The sequence below is a fragment of the Haemaphysalis longicornis genome, unplaced genomic scaffold (genome assembly GCF_048455015.1).
Source record: "Haemaphysalis longicornis isolate Haplotype H1 unplaced genomic scaffold, Haemaphysalis longicornis Haplotype H1 scaffold_9, whole genome shotgun sequence".
Classification (NCBI taxonomy): Eukaryota; Metazoa; Arthropoda; class Arachnida; order Ixodida; family Ixodidae; genus Haemaphysalis; species Haemaphysalis longicornis.
Window position 1 is genome coordinate 143,632,273 of NW_027526460.1, and position 12,654 is coordinate 143,644,926.

General features: G+C 46.8%; 1 long non-coding RNA gene across 1 annotated transcript; it reads left to right on the top strand.

Annotated features, from left to right (window-relative positions):
* Positions 1 to 5,784: 5,784 nt before the first annotated feature.
* Positions 5,785 to 12,115, top strand: LOC144151702 (uncharacterized). The gene is made up of 3 exons (XR_013318944.1): positions 5,785 to 6,092; positions 7,628 to 7,897; positions 10,778 to 12,115. It is a non-coding gene; the product is annotated as an uncharacterized LOC144151702 (long non-coding RNA).
* The last annotated feature ends 539 nt before the right edge of the window (positions 12,116 to 12,654 follow it).

The following is a 12,654-nucleotide window of genomic DNA, read 5'->3' on the forward strand; positions in this document are numbered from 1 at the left end:
CGTGAGGACGACGTGCTAACCACTTCACGTATTTAAAAACACAGGGGCAAAGAACTAGGTTCATCGGAAGCAAAAAATCTCCTCCATTATAGTGCCTTTCAAATATACTGGCTACTGTGCCGAGGGCGGGCTCCAGGCGGACGCCGGGAGCGATGTACGCGGACGGCTGCCGCTTGGGGCGCTGCCGTGCGGGAGTGTGCGCGTTCGTCCGGCCCGAGCAGATCGCGCGGTTACCTCCGAGCTGCGTAGCAGACGGCAGCGGCAGAACTTCCCATTCCCGCTTGCGACGAAAGCGAGCGAAAGCGACGGGAATTCTGTCGCGCGACGAAAATTTGTCCCGACCACTCGACAAAAACGATCGTCGCGCGACAAAGCGACGGAATTCCTGCCGCTTTCACTCGCTTTCGTCGCAAGTGCGAACGGGCCTTTATGCGCAATCTCCGCCCCACATAAAACAAGCTCTTGTTTGTCGCCTGAGCATACGGTTGATATCTGACTACGTTACACTGTGCTTGCCAGTGTATTTAAACGATGTCACTAGGTTTGAAACGCGCGCGCTCGGCGTGCAGCTTTGTAAACGCAAGCGGTCTCACATACGCACGCTATTTTGCTGCTAATAGAGTTTTAGTACAGCGTTTGTGGCCTTTGCATACGCTAAACGCTAAATTTTTGCGTCCCGCTACGTAAGCACCGCGAGGGGAGTTTGTTTTAGTAGAGCGTCTCATCAGTTTTGAGTAGCGACACACTAATGCATACGGCGCCATCTGTCAGATGTTTTCCGAAATGTCTCGCCGGCTGATCTGCTAGCGGAGTGCCGGAGTGTTTGGACATTTTACGACTATCCAAACAAGTGCAAACAAACGCTTTCCCGTCAGTGTTGAATGCAACACATGGGTGCAGCTTGCCAGAACACGGGTTCTCGCTGATCGAGTGCGGCGTTGGTTTGCTCTGCGCCTTCCCGTTCATCGCCGCTGATAAATCGACCCGATCCGGCGCGTTCTGTGCACGGGTTCTGTGTCGGTTGAAAATGTCTTTTTTCACATGCCGCCGGTAGTAGGAATTACAACCGCCGCAAAATAACACCCGGCACCAGCGGGGTCACATCTGAGACCGTGCTTTTTGGATAAACAGTGCGCGGTGCACCAAAGGGAACGAGCGCACGATTCTCCCCGCGCGGCTGCGAGTTCGCCGCCGATACCAACTGCAGCTACGTACACCGCGAAAGGGCAAGGCCAGGCCGCACACATGCGGCCAGGTCTTTCGTTCGCTTTTCCAGCCTTTAGAGGAGTGTCCATGGTGTCTACAAAGATGAAAAAGCCGAAAGAGCTGGCGCGTAGCAGACGGCAGCCTGTGGGAGCGCAATAGAGGAAGTACGTCACCGCTGAGGAGCGGAGCATCATGGGAGGGGAGGCCAACAGCGAAGAAACGGTTGAAAGGAGGAGGAAATACGGCGCGACGATTATGCGCGGTTTTTGATTTACGATTTCTCAGCTAATACTCATCGCTTTAACAAAATTCTTGCAGGAGGAGATTGCTAATACATTGCTTTATTTGGTTACATGTACATCCATGCATCGGCGGAAGGCATTTCAGGACCCCTTTAACGAGTAGGGTTCTAGTTCGGGTTCAAGCCTTTAGGGTTAGGTTCCAGGTTCGGTTCCGGAGCACCATTCCGTTCCGTTTCGAACCGGTTGAAACGGGTTCAAAATGAACCACCCTGATCGGAAGAAGGTCAACAAGTTCCCAATAAAGTCACCGGTGACACTGGGATTTTTGTGTGTGGATGGGCAGTATATTGGTTTGCAATGAAGTCGAAGGTTTTTGTGCTAGCTCAGTAGCCTTGTGTGATCAGTTGGCGGCATAATGCTTGTGGGTTGCACCGCAACCTCCCCCAAATGTTTCTTGAAAATGCGATGAAATGCAGCGGCATCGTCCTGGCTGTATGATTCGATATAATTCACCAACGTCAGAGGGGAATGCTCGTACATAGTGCTCTTGCAGTACTAAAAAGTTCGGGTGAACCGAATGCCGCTGCTTGCCTTGAGTATTTCGAGAAGAAAATTTGTGACCGCCTTAAAAATGAAACAGACGAGCGTCACTTCTCGTGACCTTATGTGCAGCAGCACACTGAAGGTCTTTCGAAGCGCATACTCGCTGCCGTGGTAGAGCTTTGCAGGAGGATCGCTGCCGCTAACGTTCCTCACATCCCAGTTCCAGCCGGCCATCGTCAGAGACGGTGCCAGTTGGCCACATCAGAGAAGTTCGCCAGGACAGCGTTTCCAAAAGTGAAGTCGTTCGCCACGACACCCTTTCTAAAAGTGACGTGAAGATCACGCGAAAAATCTTCCATATTCTTCGAGGAGACTCTTAGGCTCAACATACGGCTAATTGTTTGAAGACAGTCCTGGCGTACCCGGTTGTACCGGTCCGAGAGGTCGCCTCTGATGCGCGGTGCGGTGCTTGTTATGGGGAGTACAGCCAGGAAACCTGCACACTAAACTTTTTAACACCCTTAAAGGTGCTAAAAGGGTGCACTCAACATTTTGCACCCTGTTTGCACCTTTTAAGGACTAAAACATTGCTCCGGCACCCAATCATGAGGGTGCCACATATTAAGGGGTGTAAATCTTAAAATTTTTACACCCTTTAAGGTGCAAGGAGGGTGTACTGAACATTTTGCACCCTTTTTGCACCTTTCAAGCACCCAAATATTGCTCGGGCACCCCACCTCGAGGGTGCCGAAATTCAGGGGTGTAATCAACAGTTTCATAGGGTGCTACGACCGTTACAGGGGTGCTAAAAAGTATTTCTTCTCGATTGGGGTGTTACCACGGCACCTTATCGTTAGGGTGCCTAAAAGAACGGTGTGTGAATGCAAGCATGCAAAATTGCACAAAAACAGGCTGAATGTTTAAACCGCACATTGCACTATTTCACCGCCCGTTGAGAAAATAAATATGAACTCTCCACATAGACCAGGGGAAAGGCTCTAAAATTGCTGTTCGTAAATTGAACAAAACGTGCTGAATGTTTAAATTCCACTCTGCACTAATCTACTGCTTCGAGTGTATCACAAGGTTCGTTTCGATGTCTGGGTGCACGGGAAGGAAAGGCTACAAAATGCCTCTTGTAGTCCTATAAATCAAACTTTTACGCGAGGCATCGGTGTCCTCAACGAAATCGAATTTACCTAAGAATTTGTTCCCGTATTATTATGCCCCGGGCAAAAATTCCAACAAGACTTTCTTGTTGGGCTCACAGCACGCCTGTGGGGCCAATACGAAGTTCTGTCGGCACTCTATCGTTCCAATAGCCTAGTCTTCCAACAGGGAGTTTAACCTTGATGGCGTTTGTGGGGCCAATAAGAAGCTCTGTCGGCACTCTATCGTCCCAACAGCGTAGTCTTCCAACAGGGAGTTTAACCGTGATGGCGTTTACCGGCTCGCCAACACGATAAGTCAACGCCAACAGACGCCTCGTTCGTAATCAGCGGCGCGAGCGCGCCATCAGACAGAACCGACAGACGCCCTGAAGGTGGTTTTTAGGGCCTAAACTGCAGCGTCTATGTCTGGCATAGACGCTAGACGTCAACGTTTGTGTTCTGAATTTTCCCTTCAGTAAGTAACAGTCAGACGGACGATAACATAACTATGTGAAGATATGCTTTGGCTCATACCACGGCAAGCGCAATCGTTTGTGGCTGCAGCCTCGGTTGCTCTTCTTCCACAACAAACTGAATCGGCTGTACAGCTTTCTTCGAGGGCGTGTATGCAGGGGTTCTATCTTCCTTTTTTGCGCAGGCCGACGGGGGCGGTCGTGTAAAATCATTTTCGTTCGTCGCTTCCGTAGGGTTGCCACCTTCCTGGTTTTGGACCGGCCCGACCGGTTTTTTAAACAGCGGGCCGGTTGCCGGTCCATATCTAAAACCAGTCGTCATCAGCCGGTTTTTTGGCTTTTGTGCCGTGATTATGCCCGTTTTGGCGTTTTATAAGCGTCAATTCAACAACTAAGACGATAAATACGTGTCGACAAGCATAGGCGTGCGCACAGGGGGAACAGGGGGGGCGGCCGCCCCCCCTAATTATCTGAAGGGGGCGCCAAATTTGCCCCATGCCTGCCTTGCCGATGTAACACATGAAAGTAAAATTTCTGCTCAGAAATATTTTGTGTGTGTTGCAATTCCATCACATTGAAATAAAAATTTTATAACCATCCCTCTTTGCACTGCGTTCGCACCGCAAGGCCTTCAGTGAGAAGAGGTCGGGAGTTGCTCTGGGGGGGGGGGGGCGCAGCGGTAAGACTTTGCCCCCCCAAATTGAGAACTCTGCGCACGCCTATGTCGACAAGCTGCGCAAAGACACGCGAGCAGAGAAAATACGCGGGCGAGCGCGCTGCCTCAGATGGAGGGGGACCTAAGGGAAGAACAAAATAACGAAATTCTACCGCCGCGGTCAGCAATTGCGGTTACTTTTCAGTGAAGCACATGCAGAGCGATTAACCAAGCTCTCAATCACTTTCAGTACAAACGTTATGTTGATTTCTCTCTAAGAAAACACTACAATAAATGGCACCGCATGTTAAAAAACATGGCGTTTTTTTTCAACACAATCCCCCCTCCCCCCCCCCCCGGAAGGCCCGTTTTTTTTTTCGGGGAAAGGTTGTAACCCTACGCTGCTGTTCTGCCTACCTGCTTGCTGTACCTATTACGTCGCCGCCACCGCAAATCCCCACTTGTTACAAACTCAGAGGTTTTCGCACTGTTAGCAGTCGTTTTACACGATGGGTTTGATGCGCCTGACATGCCAGGAGTGACATCGCTTGTAGTCAGGGCCGTACCCAGAAATTTTTTTCGGGGGGGGTTGTGAATTTTGGGAAGGGGGTAGTTTTGCTGAAAGCAACAGTAAGTATTGTTTACGTGCTGCCTGGAAAAGATTTCGGGAGGGGTTCGAACCCTCAAACCCCCCTCTGGGTACGGCCCTGCTTGTAGTATTAGAGCGACGTTGCTTGTCTGCAAGACGGTGCCGGTCAAACAAGCGTTATCAACGCCATAATTCTAACGGCACATTCCATTTATTTCGTGGCTGCCGTGGCTTGCGCAGAAAAGGTCGGGTTGACTGCGATAGCTTTGCTTGAGTCAAATAATGGAGCTTTGGCTCAATCGCTTGCAGCGCTAGCAATGCGGCCTCGTCTGCAAGACCGGTGCGTGAGAAACAAGCGTTAGGACAGCCAGAATTTCAAAAATGCAGCATAAACTAGACCATCGTTAAAGGAGGCGATGACTAGACACAAGCAACAATATTCGTTGACAACTTACGTAAGTATAGAGTTGTTTTAGGCGCCTTGAACACGCCCGCCGACATAGCTGTTTGTTAACGCGTCCGTTTACTGTTTTGTAGGTCAATGGTTCGATTCCTCGTCGAACGTGTTTTTTTTTTTTTTTTTTACGTGAGGGTTTCATTAGCTCCTTTTTTAACGACCAGGGTAAGCACCTGTTCCTTGCTTTCTATCACGCCGACATTTACCGCCGTCTTCCTAAACCCAAAGTAGCTCGTTTTCTCACACGTTCTGTCTTGAGAAGCCCGCCGTGAAAACAAAACCAAAACAAACGTGTTTACAATATCAGTATATATGTCAATTACTTTATGTGTATTCACTTTTTGTGTTTAAAAACCTTAAATTTAAGTTATAAACACATTTCAGACTTTGAAAGCAGAAAGATAATTACCAACATTACAGTAGTAACACAATTTTCGTCAAACTTAGAGGTGCTGCATTTGAAGTCTGGCAACTATCTCTCACTTTTGTGTGTGTTTTTTCATAGCGTTTTGTGCCGAGTGGTTGGTGGCGTGATTTAATCTGTTTTATCTATTTCAAGCTTAAATCATAGTTATAGAAGCTTTATGGGTGATGTCTACCCTTCTAACCTACGCGTGCGTTGAACATGGGGACCCCGGAAGAACGATCATCGCCGGATAAAATACTGCGCGTCAAAAGTGGATGACATTGCATCAGAACAAAGCGTGTTCGTGTGTCCGCGAGATGAAGACGACAGTGAAGGAGAATTTTACGTTGGAAACATCGTTTTTGCTCGGGTAAGTACGCATTTTTTATTATTCTGTATTTGGTTGGAATGAGTTCTGGTGTTTATGGGTCAGTAATTCGCTAGACCCCCATCTCGTTTGCTCTGAGAGCCTACGTGAGTTAGTATACTTGTTTGGCGCCCAGTCCACCGTTTCCGCAGAAGTCAGCATCAATTTACGCTGAAGCTAGACCTTGGCTACGATGCTCGCGCTATGGTACACGGCTGCTAATAATTTCACATCACGCAAGGCTCTTTAACACCGGGGCGTTTGTTTATGTGTCTCTCAAACAGTGCCTTTGCGGTTGCAGATCGCAGTCGCAATTTCGCGTGAGTGGCACAACGCTGTGATTAGTCCTCCCTCGTGAATACCCGCGGTATACCAAGAAATAACATGAACAGGAGGTTCCCTGGAAGTGCATGTGAAAACGCGTACACGTGATTCAATGGCTGGCGTCTCGTAGGTGTTGTGAAATCTCTCCCCCCCCCCCCCCCTTCACTAATTCCGTGCAGTGCGCTTCGCAGCTATTGCGCTCGCGAGACCGGCGACCGTACGCCTCGCGGTCTTCGGGCCGCGATATGTGTGCTGTTCTCGTGAAGCTCGACAACAGCGAAATTGCCGTACTCGCTCGCCAACGCGCCCCGACAGCGTACGCGTCGACCGGGTGCTGACGGAGTTGTGCTGGAAGAAAAGCAGGCAAGAGATGAGGGCGCACGAGGTGTAGTTAAACATGAGAATTTACAAAGTGCAAGGTGGAGAAAATAGTATGCAAGGGCCGGAAACGGTGAGAGAGTTCGGGCCGCGTGCCAGCGAGCGAGTGCGGTAATTTACGTTGCCGAGTTTCACGAGTCCGGCACGAATATGACGACGCCCGTCTGAGAGTTCATAGAGGTATAGAATTCACATACGTGCAAATTGAAGGTGAAATGCGCGCATGTGGCCTCGCAGGGAGTTAGCATAGTCTCGGGGTAGTGGGGGAGATTTCACAACGCCTACGAGGCGCCTGCCGATTCTGTCAGAGTAGCTCTCGTGAAGTCTGGGGCTTGATATCAGAGGCATATGTATTGTTTAAATTAGTGCAGAAAATTGAGCCAATTCGCAAGTTCTCATTTTCGCAAAACCGCAGGCCACAGAGAGACTAACAAAAAAGCTGTAGGCACTCACTCAACTCGATTTATATTGGAGAATTGAACGTGCAGATACAAGTCAGACATTGAAATGGAGGAGCCTCAACTATCACACACCAGTTCCGATTGAAAGCAAGGGATACAGATGAGCTGCTAGCATGCGTTCCATGCAAATTAGCTCAGTAGCTAGCTTTGCATATATCATGCATACCCCACTCACAGTACCTGCGGGTCTAATAAATACATTCTTACTGTGACCTAAATTTCACTTGGGGTGTTCCGGGAATGCTCTTATTAGTGCCTTGGAGGTTACTGTCTTTAAACGATTAAAAATCTACTTGATGTAAGCATTCGTGCTTTGTGTGTGCTCTTCTTGTATTTCAACAAGTGTCAGCACACTCACAGATTATGCACCTGCAGGTGCTGCTGCTGGCTGTCCTGGGTCAGCTGCCTTCCAGTCCAGTTTCAAAGGCTTTGCCAGGGCCTCCCTTGGCCAACCGACACTGCACCTGCTGTACCCAAGTACTGCCTGGCCTTTCGTTGGTGCTCCGTACGCTTTGCCGCCAGGAATGGTCATTCATCCATCATCTGGCCGCTTGGACCACCCGTTCAGAAGTCAGCGCATTTGCTCGACACATCGGTCCAGGCACTGCTGCCATATCGGTGCACCCACCGATTATGTATTTTCAGGTTAGTTATTGCATGTTGTGGAACTTGCCATGATGTATACCTGTTAGCAGTGCTGTGGCCTCTGATTATTTGAAACATTTTCATGAAGCAGTGCTGTGCGTATGGAGCGTGTCATTGCTTAGCAGAGATATTGAAGAGAATCTGGGGCTGACGACTAAAGGGCAAGAAGAGAAATTCAACTGACTTTGAAGCAAGTATTCGTATGTAATCAAGCCAAGCAAACATTTAGGATCTTTCGATATGGTTTTAAACTTGCAATACAAACTGGTCTACTTCAGATCATACTGGTAATAATCATACTATACCGAAAAGTACATCCCGCAGTCTGTAGAATTCTGACAGCGCTTTTTTCGCAGTCTCTCATGACAGGCACTAATCTCAATGGTTGGAAGATAGTCGAGGTAGCACCAGTCTTTAAATCAGGAGACGGTACTTCACCATTAAATTTCCCTAACAAGCACCATATGCAAGGTCAGGAAACATTTCATCCACTCTCAGGTCGCTAATTATTTATAAAATCACAATATCACATTCGAGTATCACCACGGTTTTCACAAGGGTTACTTGAGAAACACAACTTTCAGGATTTGTTCACGATCTACATTGATCCATTGACACAGGCTTACAAACTGCGGTAGTTTTTCTCGATTTTTCTAAAGCATTCAATCGCATTGCACACCACAGACTACTTCTCAAACTTCACCCTAATGTCCTCACTTGAGCAAAAGATTTTCATTCTTCTCAAATGCAGTTTACTTCTAATAACTATATACTTCTTTTGCTCGTGCCACTTTGTTGTCCCCCCAGGCAGGTTGCTTGGTCTATCTTCCATGTTGCATATCCTCCCATGTAAGTCTATTTGCAGATGATGTTGTAATTTATCACACAATTTCTTTCAACTACTACCGTCAATGCTTTCAATCTGATCTTAGCACAATTAACTCCTGGTGCTGCAAATGGCTAATGTCGCTTATCTCTAAAACAAAGTGCATGACTTTAACGGTGGCAAGTCTCGGATTGTAAATACTTCATTAACAACAGCCTGATTACCTCTTGAGACAAAGGTGTTTTGGTAGGCCGGTAGGGGAGGGGGGATTGCATGGTGGATTTCAAAAGGTACATCGATTGGGAAAATAAGACGTGTGATTAATATTTTCATTTGCACTCCAAAACTCGCTTTATTTCATATGTTTAACCCACTGCCGTGGCTAGGGTGGTGTGCTGTGGAGGCGAATGTCGGTTAGATACCGCTTGGTGTAGCCGCTTTTCAGATGGAGGCAACACGTAAAGATGCCCGTGTTTGGAGATTTCGAAGCGCACAAAAATACCCAGATGGTCAAAATTAATGCGAAGCCTTCCCCTACAGTGCTCCCCATATCCCAAGTGTAGCTTTGGCGTGTTAAACCACCGTTTTTTTTTTCATGTTTTTGGTATAGTACCAGCTGCTGTAGCAGGTGCAACCTAAAGGTAAAATTATACATAATGTTTCCAAGAGCTAAATATAAGGGCCATATTGAAGTGCGTTTATGGGTCTATCTCATAGCAGTAGTGAAAGGTTATATACTCTGGTGCAGGTTAAGAACGCCAATGGCTCATGTGGTGTAGTCCAGTGTTTGATGGAATGCCGTGTAGGCAGGTAGAAGCATTATTGCAGTGATGAAACGTAGGTCACTGACCAAGTCAAGAAAGCCATTTAACGGTTTGTTGCTTGTTCACGGTGAGCATGTGTCGTGGAAAACGAAGCTATATATTGGGCATTACGCGGCGCAATGAGTTTGCATAGATATGGTGCAGATTGCCATCCATTATGTTGATAATGTTGGGCGTCGTCTGAACAATGAGGGACTCGAGCAGTAATCGAGAAGATAGATTGCACTCAGTTGTCAGTAATTTTGTCTTGTTCCAGTCGACCACGTGTCCCGTCCTCTCACGGTGCTCTGCCAGTGGACTTGTTTTTGCATGGCCCTTGTTCACTTCGTTCCAGTGCTGCATTAATCTTCTGTGCAGATTGCCTGTTTCGCCAATGTACACTGATTTGCATTCAGCGCATGGAATCTAATAAACAATACCCGGAAGCTTGGAGCGTGAGAGGGAGTCTCTCACGCTGACAATGTCAGAACGCAGCTTGCTAGTGGGCACATGCACAATGTATGCACTGCGTGTCTTGAAAATGTGTGCGAGAGTTTCACCGATGTGTGGGACGTAGGTAATTGCTGCACGTTTTGATGCAGTCGTTGTCCTGAATATAATGCCTAAAGCATTATATTCAGAAAGAAGCGAAGAGGGCGACTAGCAAGAATCCACATTGACATTAGCAGGCAGAAGCGTCCACAAGGCCTGTGTCAAAACGTGCTGCAATTCTCGTCCTACACATCAATCAAACTTTCGCACGCATTTTCAAGAAACACATTGTGCACATCGTGCAGGTGCCCACTAGCAAGCTATGTTCTGACATTGTCAGCGTGAAAGACCCCCTCTCACGCTTCAAGCTTCCAGGTGTTGTTTATGTTTTGAACAAAAAAAGTGCCATTTAAACGTGACACCTCCTTCCTTGCCGATTTCTGATGCCTGATTGTTCAGTTTGTGGGGATACGTTTAGCAGATTGCTCACATGTCTAACCTGTATTTGTGCTTGAGCAGTCAAACGCTGATGTTAGCAGTGAAGTAGGTGAAAATTGTACTTTGATTGTAGTTGTGTGCAGATTACCTACATTGTGTTAATTCGTAGAAAAGCAAAATTGAGGTAACCCTGCTAACTGTTCCGCATTGCAGCATTTTATTATGCGAACGTTAAGGAGTTCAGCTGCTTGTTAAAGGTGAAATAAACAGTGGTACAAAAAGAAGAGCATCTACTAAACAGAAATATCTTCACAATCGCAGGATGCCAACGGTCCGCCTACCAACTTGTGTCCTGCATCGTTTCTGCTGGCTGGAGCGGTTCATGGAGCATTTTCCAGCTTCTCAAAGTTTGTGGTCAAGCGCTCCTCCAAGTGAAAGATGCCGCAGAGGGATCTTTTGTTTTAATGCCACAATTTCACGTGCTCAGCAGCAAATTTACTCGTAAGGCTTTTTAAATATTCATCACCCAAGAGGGCATGTTACCTTCGTCTTCGGTGGAATGTGTCTGCACTCAGGTTATTTGTGACAGAAACAAGTGGACCACGTCATGAGAGTCATTGAGGCCTTGTTGATTGTGCATGTTTCTGAAATGACATTTTCATTAAGCTGAATACTTTCCACATATTACGATTTGTGAACAAATTATGGTAAAAGTCATGATTATTTGTACTACACTGCAGGAAGGAAATGCCAACATACGTTTTAAGCACCTCTGATATTTCAGATCGTTGGCTGGTGAGCAATAAAACAAAACTGAAATTTTTTTAAAGTAAAATCAAATATTCGTTGTCACCAGTGCATGACCATAGTAAAAGCTATCTAGTCACCAAATTTAGAATTAGACACGAAATGCCAAGAAAAATAGGGAAATAAACTAGACAGCTGGCTACAATAAACCAATTCGTAAAATTCCTCAATGTCTATCAAGTGATGATTCAGGCGGGTTAGTTAAGATGTCAGTGGGTTTACACACCCAACTTGCAGGGAAGCACATGAGCTCCCAATATTAACATGTTTTTAGTGAAGACCGTCTTCCTTCATTAAGCTGCTTTGCACATTGATGCCAGTCTGATAAATGTCCTGAATTTTTGTTATGATCAATCTTTGTATGGGAACCATATATTTTTATATGATGTCGCTGTGTATTTCTGAAACTGTATCTAGTCACTAATTCCAATTTGTCGTGGTCAGGTTTTTTCAACTGATTCCTAGCTTTTTTAACAATTATGGTATATTTTGTGTGCCTAAAGGAATGCCTCATTGCATGTTTAGCCTATGTAGTGTTGAAAGCGGACATTTTGCTTCAAAGTGGAATGTCGGGCTAGCAACAAGGTACTTCGCGTGCTGCTCACTTTCATTCATGCCATTATTTTTTATATTATCATTTAAAATTAAAAGCCAACCAATTTGCTGTCGTTTTAATTTTGTCACCTACTTTATACTTTCTTTTTTTTTTTCAACTTTGTGTAAGGATTGACTATCCATATTTTTATGATACCAAGGCGTTGGACTGGGCTAGCTGGTACATGTTTGAATGGATGAAAAACCACAGGAAAACCCAGGACACAGAAGAGAACGACGGGACAAACTTGTGCCGTCATTCTGTTTTAAAGGGGTCCTGAAATACCTTCCGCCGATGCATGGATGTACATGTACCCAAATAAAGCAATGTATTTGCAATCTCCTCCCGCAAGAATTATGTTAAAGCGATGATTATTAGCTGAGAAATCGTAAATCAAAAACCGCGCATTATCGTCGCTCCGCGTTTCCTCCTCCTTTCGACTTACTCTCCGCTGTTGACGGCGCGCGAGACTTGCCTCCCATGATGCTGCGCTCCGCAGAGGTGACGTACTTCCGCTATTGTCGTCTGCTACGGGCAAGCTTTGTTGACACCATGAATCATGCACTCCGCTCAAGGCTGGAAAAGCGAACGAAAAATCTGGCCGCATGTATGCGGCGGCCTGGCCTTGCCTTTTCGCGGTGTACGTTGCTGGCGGCACATGACTTTTTATCGGCGGCGAACTCGCAGCCGCACAAGGAGGGTCGTGCGCTCATTCCCTTGATGCACCGCGCACTGTTTATCCAAAAAGCGCCGTATCAGATGTGGCCCCGCTGGTGCCGGGTCTTATTTTGCGGCG